General features: G+C 42.0%; 1 protein-coding gene across 1 annotated transcript in view; it reads right to left on the bottom strand.

The window, feature by feature from the left end:
* Window positions 1-24,109, bottom strand: part of LOC115254158 (uncharacterized) — a 71,131-nt gene extending 47,022 nt beyond the window's left edge. The window contains exon 1 of the mRNA XM_029871906.2: window positions 23,023-24,109. The gene's annotated coding sequence lies outside the window, so the exon portion shown is untranslated. The remainder of the gene's footprint in view (window positions 1-23,022) is intronic.
* Between the last annotated feature and the right edge of the window lie 244 nt (window positions 24,110-24,353).

The following is a 24,353-nucleotide window of genomic DNA, read 5'->3' as shown; positions in this document are numbered from 1 at the left end:
AGCATAAATTCGTGCAGTGATCCATAGATTCCTTAACAAATCCGTGGATGCACTCCTAAAATATTTCTTGGAGATAATTGTGACTTTTAAGAAAATTGCCTGGCTCCTGCATGAATCCTGCTAAAATTATATTAGGGAGTTCCGAAACAAATTGCTGGAAGAATTTCTCTAGAAATCTCTGAAATATTTTGAAAAAATCTTGAGATAATCCTGGAAATATCACCGGTACATCCTTGGAAAAGATCCAGAGAGAAATTTCTGAAGGAATTACGTAAGGATTTCTGGAGCAATCACTGGAAAAAATCCCGATTCAATCCTTGGAGGAATTCCTCGATAATGCCTGGAGGATAACCCTGGAGGAATCCTCTCTAGAGCAAGTCTGGAAGGAAACCCTACAAATTTCTGAAGAACATTCTTGAGGAATTGCTGGAGGTATTCCTAGACAAATTTCTGGAGGAATCCTTGAAGCAATTTCTGGAGGAACTCCTGAAGGAAAACCTGGAGGAATTCTTTGAGAAATCCCTGAAGCAATTCCTGGAGAAATCTCAGGATGAAATCCTGGATAAATGCGTGAAAGAACTTCAGGAGAAATCTCTGGATGAATTCCTGGAAAAATTGCTGGAGGAATCTCTAGAAGAATTCTGGAAGAAATCGTTGGGGAGCATCCATTAAGTACGTCACGATAAAATTTTGAATTTAAGTCTCCCCTCCTCCTCCCCCCTTCGAACGTTTTTTTTTCTATACTTAATACATTGCTTATCACACTTATATAAATAACCCCTCTCCTCTAGGAACGTGACGTACTTAATAGATGGCCCTTGGAAGAAATCTCAAAGCAATCTCCAGATAAATTGCTGGAAAAATCCCTGGAGGATTCCGTGGAGGAATTTCTGAAGGAATTCCTGGAGGAATTTCTGCTAAAATGCCATAACGAAACCCTGGAATATTTGGAGGAATTCCAGGAGGAACTTCGGAAAGTATGCCTGAAGAAATTTCTAGATGAATTTCTTGAGCAATCCTTATGATAAAACCTGAAGGAATCCTTGGATGAACTCTGGGAGAAATTTCTGAAGATATTTCCAAACAAATCTCTTCAAGAGTTCCAGGAGGAATTATTTGAAAAAAAAAAAAAACATTTGAGAAATCACTGTAGGAATACCTGGAGAAATCCCTGAATGCTGGAAGAATCTCAAGAGGAAATCCTATAGCAATGCCTGCGGAATTTCTGGACAAATACCCTGCGGAATACCTGGAGATGATCCTGGAAGAATCGATTAAGGAGAAAGTTTTTGGAGGAATGATTGGAGGAATTCCTGAAAGGATTTCTGGAGGAATGCCTGGAGGAATTTCTAAAGAAATCCCTAGAGGAATCCCTGGAAGAATCCCAGGCAAAATCCATGGAAGAATCTCTTGAGGAATTCCCGGAGGAATCCCTGGATGAGAAATTCCTGGAGGAAACCATAGAGGAATTCTCGGAGTAATCCCTGGAAAAAATCCTTCACGAATTTCTGAAGGGATTTCCTGGAGTAAATCCTGGAGAAATTCCTGGGGTAACTCGTGGAGGAATTCTGGAGGAGTCCCTGGAGAAATTCCTGGATGAAATCCTGAAGGATTTCCTGGAAGAATGCCGAGAGGGATTTCTAGAGTAAACTCATGGAAAAACTCCTGGAAGAATGCTTAGAGCAATACGTGGAAGAATGTTGGTATTTGTGTAGGAATTCCTGGAAGAAGTTCTAAAGAAATTTCCAAAGGAATTCATAGAAAAATCTTTGGAGGAATTCTTGCAGGAATCTCAGCAGGAGTTTTTGGAAGAATTCCTGTATAACTTCCGGGTGGAATTAACTTCTCTGTCAAATTATAGAATGTGTTCTGCAATAAGAATGCACGTGAGTCCTTGAATTACCAGAACTTAACAGTCCTTGATAGGTTAGTACGCAATTAGATACGTAAAGCGTGTTTGTTTTCCTAACATCAAGTGTAGTCTCGGGTGGGCAAAGTCCGATTCTTTAACTATCAGCAAGGCAGAATAAATGCAATTTTAGAAACAGTCACCAGTAACAAGGACTTTGTACCATGAATCCTTATTAGGGTGCCAATGGAATGTATGGGAAAAATTTTACCATCGAATTTCGAAAATGGGTAGCGCTCAAAAGTTTCGTCTTCCCAAAGAAAGTCACCATGCAAAATTTCAGCTCAATCGGACTTCGTTAAGGGGTGGCCCAAAGCGGTCAAAGTTTGGCTGTTTTGAAACACGAAAAAAGTCCCAAGGTAGGGATACATGAAAATTTCGAAATCGAAAATTTTTTTTTGATGCCAAATGCCTTAAAAGTGCATGAAACGTCGAGATCTGGCGTTATCTCAAAAATTTTTTTTTGGAAAAAAATTGACTTTTTGGACTTAGAAAATTTTTGAGTTGGGGGAGTGAAATGAATTTGAAATGGAGGATTTGAATTTAGTTGCTGAAATATTCATAGCAATAGTACTGGAACATGTCTTATATCATCGTTGGCAACTGCTAGCATATTATATATCATATATCGTTAGGGTGGTTCACTTATTTTGCATTAGGGTGGTCCTTTTTGTAGAAAAATTTAAAAAATAAGATAATAGTATTAAAAAATCTCTTATATAACTGTAAGTCATTTTCAATGTTGAATATATATATAATATTTCATTAGTGTGGCTCATTTATTTTTAATTAGGGTGGTTCTTTGAGATGGAAATTAAGAACAAAAAAATATTTCCAGAAAATTTACCACTCATATTTTTGTATAGTTTAAAATCATGATCCTTTATTGGCATGTAACACTTTGTTAAGATATTCCTAGACCAATATGTGGAAAGGGCGTAACAACCATTGCGAATTTCTGCTTCTCCTGTCCAGCCCGGGCGTATCCCCAATTATTCATGAAATATTTTATTTTCTTTTTTAAATTTTGAATCTGTTTATTTTTTTGGTGCTTCACTTATTTTGCATAAGGGTGGTCCTTTTTGTAGAAAAATAAATGAAAAAACGATAATAGTTTTTGTATTTGTATTGTATTTTCCGTTAGGGTTGCTTTTTTTTGGAAATAAAGATCAAAAAATACTTCCAGAAAATTCAACCACGTAATATTTTTCGTATAGCTTCAAGCCTTGATTTCCTACAAATCTTTCGGTGACTTATCTATAATGAGATTATTATCTCTCCTCTCGTTCTATTTCATTAATCACATAGTGATTAAAACCGATTTCTATCTACAGAATTAAATATTGTGGTACGGACTACTAAAGAGATTAATTTACTAGAGAGGTTCATCTCATTGTAAGATTTTGAAAAGTTTTGTGAGACTAAATTCAAAAATTCGAGTAAACATTTATTCAGCTGTTCCTATGAGGAAGAAGAGTTTAGTTTGAAGAGTAAACTGTTTTTTGAACCCCTAAGATGGGGAAGTTTTTCATTAATGCGGTATTTGCAGATATAATTTACTTTTGCAATGGTCATGAATGTCCGTACTTAGCGGATGAAATTTATGCTCGCAGTTCCGCACGGAGCGTTAAAATTCACATGTTTACATGTTAATTGACCAATTTACACTTTGATTGCTTTTAAAAATAATTTCCATGCTTAATGGCTTTAAGTCAAAAAAGCCCAAAATCACATATTTTGCCCTATAAATTGAGGTATAGCTCAAAATCCTGACGTGCTGGAGCAAATCTGAGCCCGGATTCGGATTCACCGACCCAAAAACTGTCAGAGACACTTAAGTTTGCTTTTGAGACAGACCAAAATTTATTTTTTTTAAATAAGTTCGCTTCTAAGACAGCTGACTGCCTTGTACAAATGAGTGCAGTGCAAGTGTAGAAATGTCGTTTGATTCGATTATGGATTTACCAGATACATTTTTTGATTATATGATATCAAAATATGGCTGAAAAGATATTGCGATTACTATCCAAAAACTGCAGATTTCAAGAACTCGTTATGTACTGCTTTGGCAACTTCTTCGTCAACAGCCTTGTAGATTTTGAGCGATCCTATCAAACATGTTTGTGCCTATGAACTTCAGACATTACGTATGTCGAACATACCGTTTCGGTTGGTTATCCGAAAAACATCAACATTCGAGGAGAAGAACCAGTCATAGGCTGAAAATCTCGATAATAAAGACACAGACAAACAGACGTGTCACTTGGAAGAAAATGCGATAAAAATCATCGTCACGCAAACATAATCGCCCAATGCTAATTATGCTGTGGTACGCAAATCTACTGAGTAGATGGCGGTAGTGAGCAAACGTCAAACAGGAGCAAAAACGATGCGAGCGCCATGAGCGAGGGATTTGCGAACTACGGAATATTTCAATAATCCGTTATAAAGTGAAACGATGCGAAGTGATTAGAGTGAGACGTCTGTTTGTCTATGATAAAGATATAGAAAAAAATCAACATTCGAGTTGATTTTATCAAATTAAGGTCATTGTTTACAGAAATTGCAGCACACGAAGACAGAAACCAGTTTTTCAATATATTTTTACAATGAATTCGATAAATCGTGCTAACTTTTGTTGAGCTGGCTTAGGTAACGCAAAAGTGTGTCAGTAATGGAACATTTTTAGTGAATAAATATTTTTTCCCATCTATCTCGTATTAAGTATGGAAAGCAGTGATCATAGAGGTCTTTCTTTTGTCATCGTGTGTTTAATTCCAACGTTAAATTATTGTATGTTTTTGTATCACGTTAGAGTTTAGGTTTACTCACCACTTCGGTATGCAATATGGTAATCTTGTAGCTAAGGTATATTTTGTTTAGATAGAAAGCAACCTACTGTTGTTCTTTCCCCAGTAACGTAACTGTGTTTTCGGAAATGAAGCTGCCCAAGGCCAAGAATCTTTTTAGAAAAGATAAACAAAAAACTTTTGTAGCCATCACGCCTATCAAGCTGTCATAATTTGGATACGTTTAAAATCAGTTTATTATTCCTTATTTTAAACCATAATAACAATCTGGACCAACATTTGTGTTGCGAAACAACCATTGCAAACGCTTACTTTTCTCGTCCATCCTGGGCGTATCTCAATATTTTATGCAAACTTTTCCCATTAACAGATAGAGAAGAGTCAACTCTATCTGTTACTGGAAAAAGAATCCAGGGACATGAGAAGCAGAAATTGGCACTAGTTGTTACGTCCTTTCCGCATGTTGGTCTAGGAATATCTTAACAAAGTGTTACATGCCAATAAAGGATCATGATTTTAAATTATACAAAAATATGAGTGGTAAATTTTCTGGAAATATTTTTTTGTTCCTAATTTCCATCTCAAAAGAACCACCCTAATTAAAAATAAATGAGCCACCCTAATGAAATATTATATATATATTCAACATTGAAAATGACTTACAGTTATATAAGAGATTTTTTAATACTATTATCTTATTTTTTAAATTTTTCTACAAAAAGGACCACCCTAATGCAAAATAAGTGAACCACCCTAACGATATATGATATATAATATGCTAGCAGTTGCCAACGATGATATAAGACATGTTCCAGTACTATTACTATGAATATTTCAGCAACTAAATTCAAATCCTCCATTTCAAATTCATTTCACTCCCCCAACTCAAAAATTTTCTAAGTCCAAAAAGTCAATTTTTTTCCAAAAAAAATTTTTTGAGATAACGCCAGATCTCGACGTTTCATGCACTTTTAAGGCATTTGGCATCAAAAAAAAAATTTCGATTTCGAAATTTTCATGTATCCCTACCTTGGGATATTTTTCGTGTTTCAAAACAGCCAAACTTTGACCGCTTTGGGCCACCCCTTAGCGAAGTCCGATTGAGCTGAAATTTTGCATGGGGACTTTTTTTGAGGAAACGAAACTTTTGAGCACTACCCGTTTTTGAAATTCAAAAATTCGATTTTCATTGGCACCCTAATCCTTATTACCAAAACACATTACCCCAACTTGACAAACCGGATGTCACTAGGGTTCGGTTTGGTAGATCTTGAACCGTAACGCAACACATAAAGGCGATCTACCTACGTTACGGGCTCCGTTAAAGATCGAGCATATTTTAAACCCCCTCAATCATTCATCCATCAGCACGGGTCGCCTGACACCTTGGATTGGGGTTCCCTGTTTAGTGGACTTTTACCCCCGGAACAGGTGGTCCGTAGTGTTATTCATAGACAACCGCTACCGACACTCAACGCTTGAAGTTTGTATGGGAAAACTTGGCGAAATGTATGCAGAAATTTTAAGTTTTCGAATTTTGCCGCTAGGTGGCGCTGTAGGCGTTCAATAATCAAACCCTTTGGTATTATTGTAGGTGACTATATGCCAGAGAACTTTGTTGAAGACCGGGAAGTGATCCGACGACTGTGAAAAAAGTTATACCCTAGGCAAAGTGAGGCAAAGTATTGAGATTTCATTATTGATATTATTCCTTCCCTAGTAACCATTAGCACTATATTTCGCCACTTTTGGCTCACAGGGATATTAAGCGGCCAATATAGAGCATAACAGCTCCTTAATAGCATTATATTCACCTCCAGGTGAATTATCGTGCTTCGTGGTTACTTGGGTTTACATACATACATACATTTATTTGTTCGACATCATTAAGATAAGACATAATCAACAATAGTACGCCACAATACTCGGTTTGTGGCTGCCGCTCTCCATCCTCGGTCACGCCCAATGCTCTCCAAGTCACGCTCCACCTGGTCCGCCCATCGTGCTCTCTGCGCTCCACGCCTTCTTGTGCCAACCGGATCCGTTGCAAACACCAGCTTTGCAGGGTTGTTGTTCGGCATTCTTGCAACATGCCCTGCCCACCGTATCCTTCCGGCTTTGGCCATCTTCTGGATGCTGGGTTCGCCGTAAAGTGCAGCGAGCTCGTGGTTCATTCTTCTCCGCCACACACCGTTCTCCTGCACACCACCGAAGATCGTCCTTAGCACGCGTCGCTCGAAAACTCCGAGTGCTTGCAGGTCCTCCTCGAGCATGGTCCATGTCTCGTGCCCGTAGAGGATCACCGGTCTTATTAACGTTTTGTACATGGTGCATTTGGTGCGTGGGTGAATCTTTTTCGACCGCAGTTTCTTCTGGAGCCCGTAGTAGGCCCGACTTCCGCTGATGATGCGCCTCCGAATTTCTCGGCTCACGTTGTTGTCAGCCGTCAGTAAGGATCCGAGGTAGACGAATTCCTCCACCACCTCGAAAGTATCCCCGTCTATCGTAACATTACTACCCAGGCGGATCCGGTCGTTTTCGGTTCCGCCCACCAGCATGTACTTTGTTTTTGAGGCATTCACCACCAGTCCGACCTTTGCTGCTTCGCGTTTCAGGCGGGTGTACAGTTCTGCCACCGTTCCAAATGTTCTAGCGATAATGTCCATGTCGTCCGCAAAGCACACAAATTGACCGGATTTTGTGAAAATCGTTCCCCGGCTGTTGAGCCCGGCTCGTCGCATCACACCTTCCAGCGCGATGTTGAAGAGTAGACATGCGAGTCCGTCACCTTGTCGCAGTCCCCGGCGAGATACGAATGAACTGGATAGTTCACCCGAAACCCTTACGCAGTTTTGCACACCGTCCATCGTTGCTTTAATCAGTCTAGTCAGCTTCCCAGGAAAGCCGTTTTCGTCCATGATTCTCCATAGCTCTGCGCGGTCGATACTATATCGTATGCCGCTTTGAAGTCGATGAACAGGTGGTGCGTTGGGACCTGGTATTCACGGCATTTCTGGAGGATTTGCCGTACGGTAAAGATCTGGTCCGTTGTCGACCGGCCGTCGATGAAGCCGGCTTGATAACTTCCCACGAACTCATTTGTTTTAGGTGACAGACGACGGAAGATGATCTGGGATAGCACTTTGTAGGCAGCATTCAAAATAGTGATCGCCCTGAAGTTCTCACATTCCAAATAATCGCCTTTCTTGTGAATGGGGCAGATTACCCCTTCCTTCCACTCCTCCGGTAGCTGTTCGGTTTCCCAGATCCTGACCATCAGCCGATGCAGACAGGTGGCCAACTTTTCTGGGCCCATCTTGATGAGTTCAGCTGCGATACCATCCTTACCAGCTGCTTTGTTGGTTTTGAGCTGGTGAATGGCATCTTTAACTTCCCTCAGCGTGGGAGTTGGTTCATTTCCGTCCTCCGCTGCACTGGCGTCGTCGTTCCTTCCGTTGCCGTGGGCTCCCGTGCCTACGATCTCCACGCCGTTCAGGTGCTGATCGAAGGGCTGCTTCCACCTTTCGATCACCTCACGTCCGTCCGTCAAGAGGCCTCCGTCTTTATCCCTGCATATTTCGGCTCGCGGCACGAAGCCGTTGCGGGATGGGTTCCCGAATAAAAAATACAGTAGAAAAACCGAACGTTGTATTGTAACAGTACTATTTAGAACCATATTTTTACAATAGACATCACTGTAAAAATAAAAATACAAAAACAATAAGATGTAATGTAAAAAACCATACCGTGAATTGTAAATGAGATTTTTACAATATATTATACAGGTTGTTAAGCATCGTAACAATATAAAAAAATATTTTTCTCCATATATACATTATTGCAAAACCATACATTTTATTGTTAATGAATTGTTCTAAATTCTGATACGTGGGTTTAAATATACCGTACATTGTATGGTACATGAATGGTTTCGAACAATAAAATGTACCGTAAATAAATTGTTTTTAATTGTAATTTCACTACTGGTTATACATTTAATCAAATGGTTTTGGAATGGTTTTCTTTTGTTATGCTGTATTATTATGCGCTTTGGGAATTCTCCACAGCGTTTTGGATAACCCTTCATATATAGGATCGCCCACGTCTAAGTCTGAGTAGTCTCTGATTGCATTAACAGTTGAAGCTTAGGCTCCCATGCCCCACAAGCCAGATAACCGGGTTTTGCGAACTAAGCATTATTTGTGGCAACACTTTAAGCGGCATGATGGAACTATGCCGAGCGCGCTAAGTGTTATTAGACCACTAATGTAGTTGCATGAAGTGGGTGACGAGGTACATAAGTAGCATTACAGCGTGCTTCATCGTTATTGCAATATTGAGGCTCCAGTTTGACTAAAGTTTGAAATACATAACAACTCATAAGAAAACTGTCAAGTTCTATTCAAATATAAGTTAGGTTAAAAAGCGAACCCGCAGACGAACCTATATTAGAAGTCATTTCAATGTACAGTCCAGTCCATATGTTAAAGATGGCTCTACGTCAAAGATAAAGTTTGTCAATCGCATTTAATTCGATTGTGGTCGAAGGCAAGTTCACATGAGAGAAGAGGAGAAAACTCCCCTAAAAGCAAATACCGGAAAGAATAGTGTTGAACTCATCCACTGATTTACGGTAATCTGACCTGCATCTTTCCGAGTTGGCCTACATTCGTATTTCTCTCATCGCACTCTACACACCTAGCCCGCCACATCTCTTGGACCCCTGCTTGGACCTGCAGTTCTTAGGACATCTGGTTTATCACTGATTTAAACATGTTATTGACAAGGATGTTTTCGATCATCTGGCAATCATTTGACTCATTTGTCTATAACTCAGTTCAGAAGCCTTATATTGAAATGAGATGTTCGTCAAACTTGTAGATAAGTGTTTTTCCTAACATTATCACCAAGGACGCCATATTCTAACTTTTATATTTACGGCGTAAAAGTGTTTTTTGATCGTTTAGTATGAGTAGGTGGTACTAGCTCTCTCACGCCGCATATATGAGATTTGGGATATGGTGTCCTTGGTGATAATTGTAGGAAAACCACTTATCTACAAGTTTGTCGAACATCTCATTTCAATATTATGCTTCTGAACTGAGTTATGGATAAATGGAGATTATGGTCAAAATTCATGTTTCAACTTATTCACTTTTTTCTCTTTCCTTTCCTTTGCAGCAAAAAAGTCACAATCATTAACAAAACAAAGCACGGAGAAAATCTTAAACGAATAATAATTAAAAATTCACGGACAAATAATGTTTCGGAAAAGTGAATGGTTCAAACGTAAGAAAAATAGTATGATATATTGTTACATAAAAATCCAATGTAAATGTATACACACACGAGACGCGAAATGAGATAAGACATAACACTTATCGTTCTTGTTATGTCTTGTCTCATTTCGCGTCTCGTGTGTGTCGTGAAGTTCTTACGTTAGCAAAAACTGTAAAAGTTAATAGTAAATGTATAGTATAGCGAACCATTTCATTACAATACACTTTGTTGTAGCTGGTACACTGTATGGTGCAGAAATGGTTTTCACCAAACACTCTATGGTTAGTTTTTATCCGGGTTGAGCTTCTGATAGAACTTCCGTGTTTCTTGGGAACGGCACAGTAGTTCCATTTCTTCACACTCCGCTTCTTCCAGGCGGCGCTTTTTCTCCCGAAAGAGGCGGGTCTGCTGTTTCCGCTTCTGTTTGTAACGTTCCACGTTCTGTCGAGTCCCTTGCTGCAGCATTACCGCCCTCGCTGCGTTCTTCTCCTCCAAAACCGTTCTGCACTCTTCGTCGAACCATTCGTTCCGTCGATTCCGTTCCACGTACCCGATGGTGCTCTCGGCTGCGTCGTTGATGGCTGCTTTCACTGTACTCCAGCAGTCCTCTAGAGGGGCCTCATCGAGCTCGCCCTCGCCTGGCAACGCGGCTTCGAGATTCTGCGCGTATGCTGAGGCGACATCCGGTTGCTTCAGTCGCTCTAGGTTGTACCGTGGCGGTCGCCGGTACCGTACATTGTTGATGACGGAGAGTTTTGGGCGCAGTTTGACCATCACCAGATAGTGGTCGGAGTCGATGTTGGCGCCACGATAGGTCCTGACGTCGATAATGTCGGAGAAGTGCCGTCCGTCAATCAGAACGTGGTCGATTTGAGATTCTGTCTGCTGTGGTGATCTCCAGGTGTAACGATAAGGGAGGCTGTGTTGGAAAAAGGTGCTACGTATGGCCATATTTTTGGAGGCGGCGAAATCAAAGAGTCGTAGGCCGTTTTCGTTCGTTTGCTGGTGGGCGCTGAACTTACCAATCGTCGGTCTGAATTCCTCCTCCTGGCCTACCTGAGCGTTCAAATCTCCTATGATGATCTTGACGTCGTGGCTTGGGCAGCGATCGTACTCGCGTTCGAGCTTCGCGAAAAATGCGTCCTTGTCATCATCAGTACTTCCGGAGTGTGGGCTGTGCACGTTTATTATGCTGAAGTTGAAGAATCGGCCCTTGATCCTCAACCTGCACATTCTTTCGTCGATCGGCCACCAACCGATCACGCGCCTCTGCATATCACCCATCACGATGAAAGCTGTTCCCAGCTCGCGTGTGCTGCCGCAGCTCTGGTAGATGGTATAATTACCTCTAAACGTTCGCACCATGGATCCTGTCCAACACACCTCCTGCAGCGCTACGATGCCGAACCCGCGGTCCTTCAATAGATCGGCGAGTATGCGGGTGCTCCCAATGAAGTTGAGAGATCGGCAGTTCCACGTACCGAGTTTCCAATCGCAAGTCCTTTTTGTTCGCTGGGGTCGTTGCCGTTGGTCTCGGTTCGTATTATTCTGTTGCTGATTTTCCGTTACAATGGTTTACATGTATTGGAAAAATAAAAATAAAGTTTATCCTCACTTTTCCTAGGGTATAACTTTTTTACAGACGTTGGATCACTTTGCGATCTTCGACAAAGTTGTTTGGCATATAGTCACCTACAATAATACCAAAGGGTTCGATTGTTGAACGGTTACAGCGCCACCTAGCGGCAAAATTCGAAAACTTAAAATTTCTGAATACATTTGGCCAAGTTTTCCCATACAAAGTTCAGGCGTTTTGAGCGCCCCCTTTGGCTCAACCGATTTTGCTCAAATTTTGAACGTAGCTTCTGGGAGTCCAAAACAACTGATTGAGGAGGTAAGACTTGGCATTTTTCGAAGTTTTTGTTTTTCATATAAGTGTGGGCCACCTTAATGCGTACATCACTATTTAGCAAACTTTTTTGGGAAATTAAGCTCTCACATGATAGAAGCAATTATTAAAATGTATCTCACTAAATAAACAGTGACTTTCATGCAATTGATCAGAAAATATCGGCATTTGAAAATCAGTGACATTTTTTTTAATTGGTTCTAAACATAGTTTTATAGCATTTAGAAACGTCCAAACTAATAAAACTTCACAAATTTTGCAGAAATAATGACACTCTTGAGTAAAATCACCAACTTTTACGCAGATGTATTACTGGATCTCGTTCTTGACATTTGCGGGTATATCTTACCTTGGTATTAAGATACGTTGATCACCGTTGGTCATTGATAACCACCGGCATTTGCCGTAATAAATGAATCTTCCCTAAGTTGTAGACACCAACTCCTGGACTGGATGTTTACCCGTATTTCAAGACCACTTCGGACCCATCCGTGGCACAATTGCGTTATCGGCGGGTATTCGGTAGGGATCCGCTATAATGGGGATACTCGTCCCACTATCAACGGCTGCCTGACACAGCGGTTCCTGGGTAGCATCAGTGGGCCAAGTTCAGCTGCGTTACTTGCACTATGACTTATCAGGTGTTACTCACTTGATGGTCGGTTTCTTTTTGCCTTCATGGTCGCAGATTTCCCGGAGAAAATCAAGCACTTGGGAGGGTTTGTGCAACCTTGCGCTTTATGGCCTTTCACCTCCACATCACCTACAAAGCTGGCTTCTGGCAGGGCCTTTACAGTCCCACGGTTTGTGTTCCAGTTCAAAACATTTGAAACAAGCCTCCGGTAGCTCGTGTAATGTCCAGCGGACATACCGACCAGCTCATCCTGAGCCTCTTATTTTAACGAACTTATTGGCGTCCACCACAGGTAGCTGTACTAAGCCCACCTGTGTCCCTGGCGGGCCTTTCCGTAGCCGAACGACTACGATGACTACCTGCACCTTTCAGAATTGCCGCAGTGCCATGACGAGCGCGTCCGCGTCCGTCATTTCGTCCAGGTTTTGACCTTTAGAGTTCCTTGCGCGATGAGAGCCCTTCCCATCGATACTCTTACCAAGGACCTTTTCTATCAGGTACCTGTAAACGACGCCCTTGCGCTTGAGCTCGAGGATCATTTCGTTTAGACTCGTCCATATTAATAACGAGGGCCCAGAGGGAGTTTTCCCCTGAACCGCCATAGTTTTTGGTGGATCGGAACTTACACAAGGTCGCAACCTCCTGCTCCCTTCGAACCATGACAGGGTGGCCTTTTCAGGTCCACCTTCTCCAGTTTGTGGCTACTGCTCTCTACATGCTCCTCCTGGTCCGCTCATCGTGCTCTCTGCGCTCCACACCCATTTGTGCCAAGTGGATCAGTAGCGAACGCCAACTTTAAAGCGTTGTTATCCGGCGTTCTTGCAAAATGCCGCCGTATCCTTCTGATCCTGCCACATTGTGGATAGTGGGATTCTAGGCATTACTGGGAGTTGTAGGGGGTTTCAGGGGACTTCATAAAGAATTCAAGGGGTTCAGTTTATTTCCAGAAGTTTCACAGAGTATCATTGATTTTCGGAGAGTTCCAGGAAGAATTTCAGAATGATTTCAGGGGATTTCAGAGGGTTTCCAGAGATAAATCACATGCCATGGAGGTTCAGAAGGTTTCAAGAAGTTTCGAATGCAAAATGGTCAAATGACCAATAAGACTCTCAGTTAAAAACTTTGTTAGACTGGGGTCCGTGGGGTAGTGTTCACATGTTTGCTTCATAGGTGAATAAGAAGTCATGGGTTCGATTCCCAGCCCAGACACTTACAACTTTTTGTCAGTTGCTCTTCCCCTCGAGTGTGGCTGACACTGACCCTTTTCTGAGCCCATAGCTCTAGAGGACCCACAAACTCGGATATAGGCGAATGGCTATTCATAATGGACCCTCAATTGGCCTGGAAAAGGAATCGACTGTCAAACATCAATATCATCATCATGCTCATCATTCTATTTACCTGGACAGAGCAGAAAATTGAAATCAGGCAGCTTTGATTATTGCAACAAAAATCACTAAATGACAGAATTTGATGTAAAATACGAACTTTATTCGGCGTGGTATTGTGCTGTGGTCACGAAATCCAGTACTAAACCAACATCAAGCTCTTTCATCTATGTCGTAAATACGAACCCATCCATCGACCGACCGACCGACCGCATTTCCTCCCTCACTCAAATGATATTTTCACACGAATAACTGCCCATCAACCGATAATTTCCTGGCAGGACTTTGATTTTAACCCCAGCCACCACCAGCGCAGAATAACGAGCTGCGGGGGAAGGGAAACTCATTCTTCTTTGCAGGGAAGAGTGCGTTGATACGGACCAATTATGATAAGGAAGTCAAATTTCGCATAGTAGTTTGTACCAAGTTCTGTGAGGAAGTCAAATTTCTCACAATGTTTGGTTGGAAAACTTCAAGCGGAAGAAATCAATGTATATAATAATGGAAAATTAAACCTTTTTTAATGAATTGGATAAGTTTTCCGGGAAATAGAGAAAACATAATGAAAACCATTCATAGTATGTACGAACTACTACACCAGAACCAAAATGGATACAGTTCGTCATGCTATGACGTCAGTTCGTTTTGGAGTATTCCCCTCTACATATACAGCTACATAAAGGGCTACACAGGGATCTCAAGATTTCTGACCTGCCGAGCGTGAACGACCCAAACTGCGACAATGGCGGTCAATAATTGTGGAATAGTTAATCATTTATTTATGGTCAGTTGTTTATTGGCATCGACAGTTTGGCAATATTCGTTCATCTTGACCTTGAGCTTGATGGTTTTTGTGGTAGGGAAGGTATGTGTTGGATTAGTATAGATGTCATCATTATAACACATTTTGCGCATATTGATTAATCATCTTATTTCACCGTTATGGCAGTCTTATTTTAAAAATTGTTATAGTTTTTTTTAAATTAGAGTATTCATTAATACATATAATATGTTCATATAAGTTCAACATTTTGTAAAAAAGATTCTATAATCTCGACCTATTTAGTCAGCTGTGCATCACACCGTCTTGTACTATAAGGGTTTCTTGCAAACAAAATCTTAACAGGATTGATGTAGATAGCATAGAGCTGATCCATTCCGACGAAGCGTAGCTTGATAACTTCGTACGAACTCATTCGCTATTGGTGAGACACGACAGAATATGATCTGGAATAGCACTTTGAAGGCGCCTTTTTAGTGTCGCTGCAGACAAATGGTGACTTGATGAGTTCAGCTGCAATACCAAACCTCTGGAAAGACTCCCTCATCTAGGCATTTCTGCACAGCAGATCTGAGGAGCCTCTCGGGAGCCACTGAAAAAGCTACTTTTAAGGCAAAGTTCAGAACTCCATCCGGACCTTGAGTCTTACCTACACTAAGGGCCGATTTCTTCACCCTGGCTTAGGCGTTAAGCCAGGTTTAACTGTATGGGTAAGCCTGGCTTACGCGTTAAGCCGAGGTGAAGAAATCGGCCCTAAGGCATATTTAAATCCCCGCAAGTTCCGCATTGGTAACCCTTTCCGAGCAGAAGAAAATATCTAAACAATACCAAACTCTAGTATGGAAACCCGAATAACTACAACCTGAATGAGGTATTAAGAAGCCGTGCATAAGAGGTAAAATACCTAAAATAATAACTGATGTATATGTATGGTGTGAAGAATTAGCCTTATTTAAAATTCACGAATAAAATAAAAAAAAACTAATGTACATTCTGTGCATAACACGTGTGTTTCGGATAGGACAAAGACACTTTGGGCACATCTTGTTGACAGCTACTGTAGCTTCAAAGCTGTAATTATGAAATTTTTAGTTTAGGGTCGAAATTGCACAAATAATTTCACTTACATTTTCGTGTACTTTTCCCTACCGAAACCGAAGTTGTTTGCAAGAATGCGATTTTGCGTGACTAATGCCTAATAGTTAATAGATAGCTAACATTTTTCAATGGGAAATTCAATTGTGTCGCAAACTTACGCATAGATTCAGGTTACAAATCAATTCACGAACTACACTAGTCAAGTCGTCGTGCTAATAGGCTTAGGATACTGTTAAGATATAAACGTTTGAATTAAGCAATTTATAGTAATTAAATAGGATAATAAATTTACCCGGCCAACAATTGATTTGATACTCGATTAGTTAATCAATACTAGAAACAATTGTTTGATAAAAATGAATGCTTAACGACCAGAAATTGTCCTCCTCGATTGCTTATATGATTCAGCATCACCTCGCACCTTTGCATTATCATCATTCGATCAGATGTCAATCTATTTCGCATCTACGCTTTCTACCGTCATCTGTCTATTAGACAGTAGAGGGTGATACGGAACTCACCGTGGCGTTACTGAACACTGCTGCCCTGTGGTTATTTTTTTACAACGTGAATAATGACATCAGGTATGGCAATACCAAAAATCGGCGATTTTTCCATACATATTTTTCATATGGGTCTGTCCATAAACTACGTAGACTGTTATGAGCGGAGGGGGGTTCTGGCCAAAGCCAAATTTCGAATATATTGTATTAACAAAAGCCTGCAAGGGGGGAGGTAGGAGTCTGAGATGGCCACATTTGAGTATACGTAGTTTACGGACAGCGCCTAATTGAATAATACCTCATGCAGTCCTCAACACCAAACCAATAACTCGTTGAGGTATTATATTAACACCTACAACATACCAAAATAAGTTATTTTCAATACCTGGGTAACCGACCTATACCTTGTCTTGGTATTATACCTGACTTTGGTATGCTGCAGTTATGTGTCTGTTATTCGTTCCTGCTCGGGTAAGCATCTGCTGACTCCTCGATAGAAAGTCCGACAGGCTTCACTACCGACCTTCGCCGGTTAATATTCGCCTAGTCTTGCGGGCGCCACCTCGTAGCTACTCACATGACGGCTGCCACACAAGCATCTGCGATTGCTTATCGTGCCTAGCCCTCTACTCCTCTATCTGCTCTCCTCAACGGAGACCTAGTCAAGCCGCTTCTTCGGAAAGGGTTAACCTCGCCACTACCACTACCTTCAGTTTGATTTGATTTATTGCTATTCATGTTTGAATCCCACGAGTGACATGGGAAAAAAGGTCCACTACGCCCTAACGCGCTAAGGGGCGAAATACTGTGGGGGATGCCAAGGTACCCTACAGGCTCCGTTAACGATCGAACATATTTTTCAACCTCTTGATCACTCACTTCTTGGCACGGGTCGCTTGACACCTTGAAGTGGGGTTATTAGTCCTATTCTTAGCTGGCAACTGCACCGCGCGAGCGCCATCTGGTAGTTCCTTACCTGACGGCTGCCTCATACATTTCCGCGATTGCTTGTCATAAGCAATCACGTCCGGGGATCAACATTTGGCTAGACTTCGGCATCTTCAGTTTCAGGGGCTCTCAGGCTGCTGTAGTTGCCATGTGTTTATTGCTAATTTAGAGAAAACTTTCCGTTTTACGGTAGAACGAAAAGCTACCGCAGCTGTCAGACTACTGATTTTCACTGAGGTATCATCCAAGGTTTCATCGATCTACCTTAGCGAGCCCTAGCGATGCCTTGGATAGCCTTGGATACGACGCCGATGATCATTGTTTGTTTTTGGTTTTCAGTTCAATTCACCTTGCAAGCATGCTTTGATTTGGCCTTCAGTTTCAATGATAGGATGATTTTCAAGCCTGCGGTAGGATATTGACAGCTGCGGTAGAACTCGGCGGCTACCGCAGAGTGGAAATTTTTCTAAAAATCCGCAATATTATGGACAAATGACACATGACCGCCTTCATTGACTTACCAAGTCTCATCAGGGTCTGCTTGAGGACCTTACTGATGTTCGACTTTGAAAGAACTTTTGACCCCGGAAATTTACCGTACCGAATCAGAAGGCCTAAACCTCGTAGAGTGTAGCCAGGTCGGGAAGTTGCAGACTGCTCGAGGAGTGGCCGGTATGGGCAGTGACCGGAATGCGTTCATAAGTACATCGGCCAGATCACAACCAGATGTTGGCTGGGGAGCGGTCACAATCGACCGGACAGCAACTATCGATCCATCGATAGTTACCGAAATGGCCAGTGGCCGTAGATAAGAGGAGAGCGGCAACTGTGTGGCGATCGTACATTTGCCAGTGAGCGACTAGAAAGCAGCCGAAATGGCGGAAGACCGTAGATGACTGGAGTGCGGCCGGAATGGCCGGCAACTACATATAGATGGTCGAAGAGCGGCCGGAATGGCCGAAGGGCGAGTGAGCCTTTTGGCTCGTGAATTGCGGAAAGTAGATGTGTGCGTGGCTGCTATACAGGAAGTGCGGTGGCCCAAAACTGGTGAACGTGAATTCAGGGCGGTGGATCCCGTCGCCAACACATCGTTCAAATATAACATCTGCCACAGCGGCAGATTCATAGTGATCGGGAAACAGATGAAGCGAGTTATGAGGTGGAAGCCGATCAACGAGCAGATCTGCGTATTGAGAATCCGGAGCAAATTCTTTAACTACAGCCTGATCAATGTCTATGCGCCGACCAACGAGAAAACCGATGATATGAAGAATGCGTTTTATGAATATCTTGACAAGACCTATGGAGAATGCACAAAACACAACGTTAAGATTGCCATCGGTGACGCCAACGCGCAGGTCGGAAGAGAGGACTGTTTTCGTCCAATTATCGGTACGGAGAGCCGTCACTTCGTCCCTAATGACAACGGCCTGAGATTAGTCAAGCTGCCGCCAGGGGGATGATCATTAGTAGCACCTACTTTGCATGCAAGGATATCCGCAAGCACTCCTGGAGACACCCAAACAGCGATATTTGCAACCAAATCGACCATGTGATGGCCGACATTTCTCGGACGTAATTGATGTTAGAGGTCCCAACATCGACTCAGATCACTACCTCGTAGTTAGTAAGATTCGAGCTCGGTTATCAACCGTGTTGGACTCCAAGACCCGGCGATCGATGCGTTTCAACATCCAGTGTTTTTCAGCAGACGGTACGGTAGCTGACTATCACCAGAAGCTGGACGATCGGATAAGTGAAATCAACGAGAGGGATAATCTCAACACTCTGTGGGAGTCTATCCACGGAGCGATGAGTATGGCAGCGCGGGAGGTGATAGGCACTGCTTGAAGACGACCTAGGAACGGGTGGTTCAACGAGGAGTGTCAGAGAGTAACGGATGAGAAGAATGTCGCCAGAAGCCGAATGCTAGTGTCTGGGACCCGGCTGAGCAGGAAGCGATATAGGGAAGCGAGAGCAGCCGAAAAACGAATCCACCGCAGAAAGAAAAAATACCATGAGGAAGATCTGATTGCTCAGGCGCAAGAAAGTATGGAGCAGAATATTATGCGGAGGTTTTACGAAACTGTCAATGGCGTGCGGACAAAAACAGCGCCTTCTCCGGTCATGTGCAACGACCGTGGAGGAAACTTGCTGACAGAAAAAAACAATTGTGCCTGGCAGATGAAGAGAGCACTTCCAGGAGTTGTTGAACGGTTTGAATGGAAGAGCGACAGACAGAATTCGAATCGACGACGACGGACAAGCTGTGGAACCTCCAATGCTAGACGAGGTCAAGACAGCCATTAGAGGGCTGAAGAACAATAAGGCTGCTGGGAAGGACGAACTCCCGGTCGAGCTTCTCAAGCACGGTAGTGAGCAGCTGCATCAACTCTTACACCGTATTATATTGAAGATATGGGAGGAAGAAGAACTGCCTGCTAGTTGGTTGGTTGGTCTCATTTGCCTTCTATACAAAAAAAAGGCATCGACTGGAGTGCGCGAATTACAGAATTACAAAATTTTGTCCGGAATTCTGTAGAACAGGCTGAGGCCGATTGAGGAGTCCTTCGTCGGCGAATATCAAGCGGGTTTTCGTGAGGGCCGATCAACGACGGATTAGATGTTCACCCTGCGGCAGATTCTCGATAAATTTCGGGAGTACAACTATGTATGTGAGCATGTTATGGAAATGGTAGCAAACTATCAATTCATTGCTAATTTGAGCAAAATAAACTATTTTCCATTCACGTTAGCTAATTTTTCAATATGGCGACAACCATAATCAGCGAAAATAAAACGAAAGCAAGTTTACTTTTATGATGACCACAATAAACCTAGCAGTGTCGTAGTTCTGCTTTTCCACCAACAGATGTCATTACTAATCGAACGGATCGCCATCTGTTGAGAGTTTTAACAGTTTTATTGTGGTAATAATGATTGCCAGAAGGTTTACAAATCGGAAAGTTTTGTTTACTCTTAAAATCTGTCTTTATGGATATATTCAAGTATACTATAAAACATTTTATCAATGGTTTTCATAAAAGCAGTCATAAAACTGCGAGTTTTAATTATTGCTGTAATAAAACGCTAATAAAAATCAAACAAAACCAATCAGCAATGAAATTGTTACTTGGGATAAGAACGCCTTCCAACCAAGTGGACCACACTTATAGAGGTTTTCAAAGCAAAGTGGAGAGCAACAACAAGTTTGCAATAAAGCCAACATGTTGCTCATTTTTGTTCGACCAATTTTGACAACCAGTATATATTTGCAAGTGTGAGAAAAGGACAACAAACTAATGTTGACATCTCATTCATCTTATGGATTTTCTCTATCGATTATCACTAGTAAATATGCATGATTATAAGTGACTTTGTGGTGATTTCTGAGACATTCGCCAGCTTTCCTTGACCTACATAATACATCTCCCAACCACCCACTCCGTAGTACTTATGGGAGTGTCACTGAGTCGGAGGCCTCTTAAATAAGTGCTACATCAACATTTCCTTCCCCTATCCCAAGTTACGGTAAAGATGGGCGTGGCCGGGAATAATGGCATTTGTGCTTTTGGTATTCTTGCATAAGATTGGAGCCAATCCAACTCCCCGGCCTTGTTCCGAAAAGAAATCTGAGCATGATTAGCAAAAGGGACATGAATGTTGTTAGTATCCAATCTACGAAGTATACCGTAACTACGCTAACGCTAACGCTATTTCTAAGGCATTTTACTATGTGCAGAAACAATGTTACCGTGAATAAGTGGATTATGAGTGCTCAAAATTAACGCGCTTCCCAAATAGTGCAGTTTTGAAGATAAATTCTGACCTGTGAAAAAGTTAAATTCGTATATTCTATGCATATGCGCCTTTCTGAATGTGGATTATTGTTGGCTTGCTGCCTTGAGCATCGAATTATTAAGGTATGTTTTATTTAGATGATTTTATTCGGATATCCCACTTCATAAAGCAGGGGTAAAGTTCGGAATTCCAATATTTCAGCAGCAACTTACCAAGAAAAAAGTGCATCCGGCAATAAATCCGATATGCCTTCGGCATAACTCCAATAAGTGTAATTAGTCACGTCATTACCACAATAACCCAGCAACAAATCCACCTGTGGTTTTCGCTACTTTGTAAGAGATGGCGCTCAAATCGGTATTGAATGACATTGTACTATGGTGGGCTATGGATGGCCAAAAATGTTTGAACACATCAAAATTTACTATATATTTTTGAAACAGCATTTTTTCGATCTAATTTTGAAAATGGTGAATTAGCACACTATCAATATTAAAAATACATTAGCGTTTGAGCCATGATTACAATTGGTATTAGTTTTGGCCATCTAATATGGTACAGTGCATCCACTGGCATCTTATCAAAGCAGCGATGTGTCTTTTAAAAGTTATTTTATAATATTCTTGGTAACTGCTATAAAACCTTTTATAAATCAAATAATTTCTGTGTCGTTTAGTCTTGTGACAATTTTATCGATGCTTTATAGAAAGCTTTTAGTGTTACTTAAAACTTAGACCAGTGGCATTAGGGATGACCTTTATAAATCTTTCATAAAACTAAAATAAATCAATTAAGTTCTGTAAATGTTATTTGGGTGGACACGATTGGCCCAGTACCGAGACCAGTGGAGGCGAATGCTTCATTCGGCGTAGACTCACCATTACGAGTTGTAGCCCATCTAGTAAGTAATGACGGGAACCTCTTGACGGACGGACGTGAAATGATCGAAAGGTGGAAGCAGCATATCGATGAACACCTTACAGCGCCAGCGTGCAGAGCGTATGCATCGGAGACGCGGGATAAGGAAGGGAACGAATGCAAAGCAGCAAAAGTTGGGATTGCGGTGAATTGGATTTTTTTTCTTGGCATAATGTCCAACTGCGCAAAGTGCGTGCCACAGCTACAAGATAAAATAGGTAATGTATTCCACATTATCAAACATACCCCATTTTACGGAAGTCATATGAAGCCACAGGTCCCGTTTGCGGTTAGGTTCTATTTAGATTTCAAAGCTACAATGTACCTACCTGCCGGGGCCCGTGGCGTAGTGGCTACATGTTTGCTTCATAAGCAGATGGTCATGGGTTCGATCACAGCCCCGGCACTTTCGTCAGTTGCTCTTTCCCTCTGAGAGCAGCTGACACTGACCCTCTTCTGAGCCCATGGCTCAATTGATCCCGGATATTTGGACATCGGTGAACGGCAACCCATAATGGACCCCAAATCGGACTGGAAACAGGAACAACCAACATCCTCGTTGCTCATCATTCTACCATGATAGGATAGAAAGTGAAATCAACGCGCAACGGCAACCAGTTCGATGTAGTAAAATTAGAATAGAATACATTTAGGCGCTGTACAAAGTGTATGTACAGCTTCCAATTGGAATCGCTCACGCAGTACGCTAGTGGACAATAGAGCTATAAATTAAGTTAAGTGATTGAAGAAGAATAAATGTACCTACCATAAACTCAAGGTCAAACTGTGTGGTGAATATTTGGATTATTTGAATTCCGGTTCAATCTAGAATCTATACGAGTATCTTCGGGTCTGACATATCCACTAATATCAGATTAAATTGATAGCTTGAACCCGAAACGATGGTAACATTATAAAGACGTTTGGTGTTTGGTCTCCGAAGACGAAGAACCGATGAATTTCCATTTGCGAATGTTTACAACTAATCGGTGTTGTGTCTATCGTTGTTGATAAATCAATGCAAAGCAATAAAAGCAAATTACCTGAATTCTGCGAGCTTCCTTTTATTGCATCCGCTGGCACAATCGAAAGTCAACAAGCCCTAATTGGCCTCTCAGCTTGCTGTTTCCACCGGCCGCGCCTCTTAGACTCCTGTCGTCCTTGCTCAATACTCCAAAGTGTTCTTATTGATGAAGTTTTTTTTCCTCTTTTATTGTTGCAATAAAACCTGTACGTACACACCGTGCGCTTTCTCGTAAAAATACACACTCTAGACACTCGGCATCGGTACGATAGTGACCTCGTGTAAGAAAATCTTCGTCCAGCCTCAACTAGAAGGATTTGCGGTAATTTGATCCCACGGTAAGCACTTGGTTACGGCTGCTGCTGCTGCTGTTGCAATTTTCATCACTGGAGCACCACCATCATTATCGTCATCATCATCATCATGCCATGCCGTACACAGTAGCTAGCTCAGATGTGTTACAACCTGAGGGCCATTTTCTTCGAATCACTTTTCTACCGTCGTCGCCCATTGCATCCTCTACCTACGACTACGCACCGTCGTCGTCGACGTGTTCCGAACCGAACGAGGACACTTTTTTACGCCTCTCCTTGAAGGTTGTTGGGGCCCACCACCACCGAAAAGGTACCCACACATATCCTTGATGGTTGATCAATTGTCTGCTGGCTGACCTGGCGACGACGCGCACTTTGACCGCTAATGAATTCGACGAAAAAGGGCACTAAATTTGCACAGTCATCCTGGTAATTTGTAGATTAATTCAAGGCAAAAAGGCCACACTGGCACTGGCACTGGCCTAGCACGGACCTCGGAGTTGCTTCATTTCCCAGTGGGTATGCTATACACAGGGAGGAGGGTGGCACTATGGCAACGCCTGAGATCAAAGAATATGCACATCACCTTGGGAGTACTACTAGTGCTGAGTTGGGTCGGTGTGTGCCCTATACGGAGGGAAACTTTTCCACCGTGTTTCCTGTTCACTGGATGTGTCGCGGAAAACTGAGAGCATTGCGAAGCGAACGGGTGCCTAAATACAGGCGTTTATGCCTGAGGTAGATGATGCTAAAGAGAGAGGAAGGCTCTGATGATGGGAGATGATGGGAGCGAATGTCTTTGTGTGGGTGAGAATGTTTACGTTCGCCGCTGGGAAACTCCGGTGGAAAATCTAGCATACGTGTGAAATGTGTACAGTGGTGAACGAAATGCTGAAACATATATTGGAGCAATTCTGCAAATAAAGTTTATTGCTGAAATGTTTCAAGGGAAATTATACAATTACACAGATATTTCATGAAAAATAAGTGGTGACGCGATAGTAGTCCATTAGGCCGAATGGACAGTGTTTGGTCA

Source organism: Aedes albopictus, chromosome 3 (genome assembly GCF_035046485.1).
Source record: "Aedes albopictus strain Foshan chromosome 3, AalbF5, whole genome shotgun sequence".
NCBI lineage: Eukaryota > Metazoa > Arthropoda > Insecta > Diptera > Culicidae > Aedes > Aedes albopictus.
Note: the sequence above shows the minus strand (reverse complement) of the source record. Positions and strands in the feature narration are given on the sequence as shown.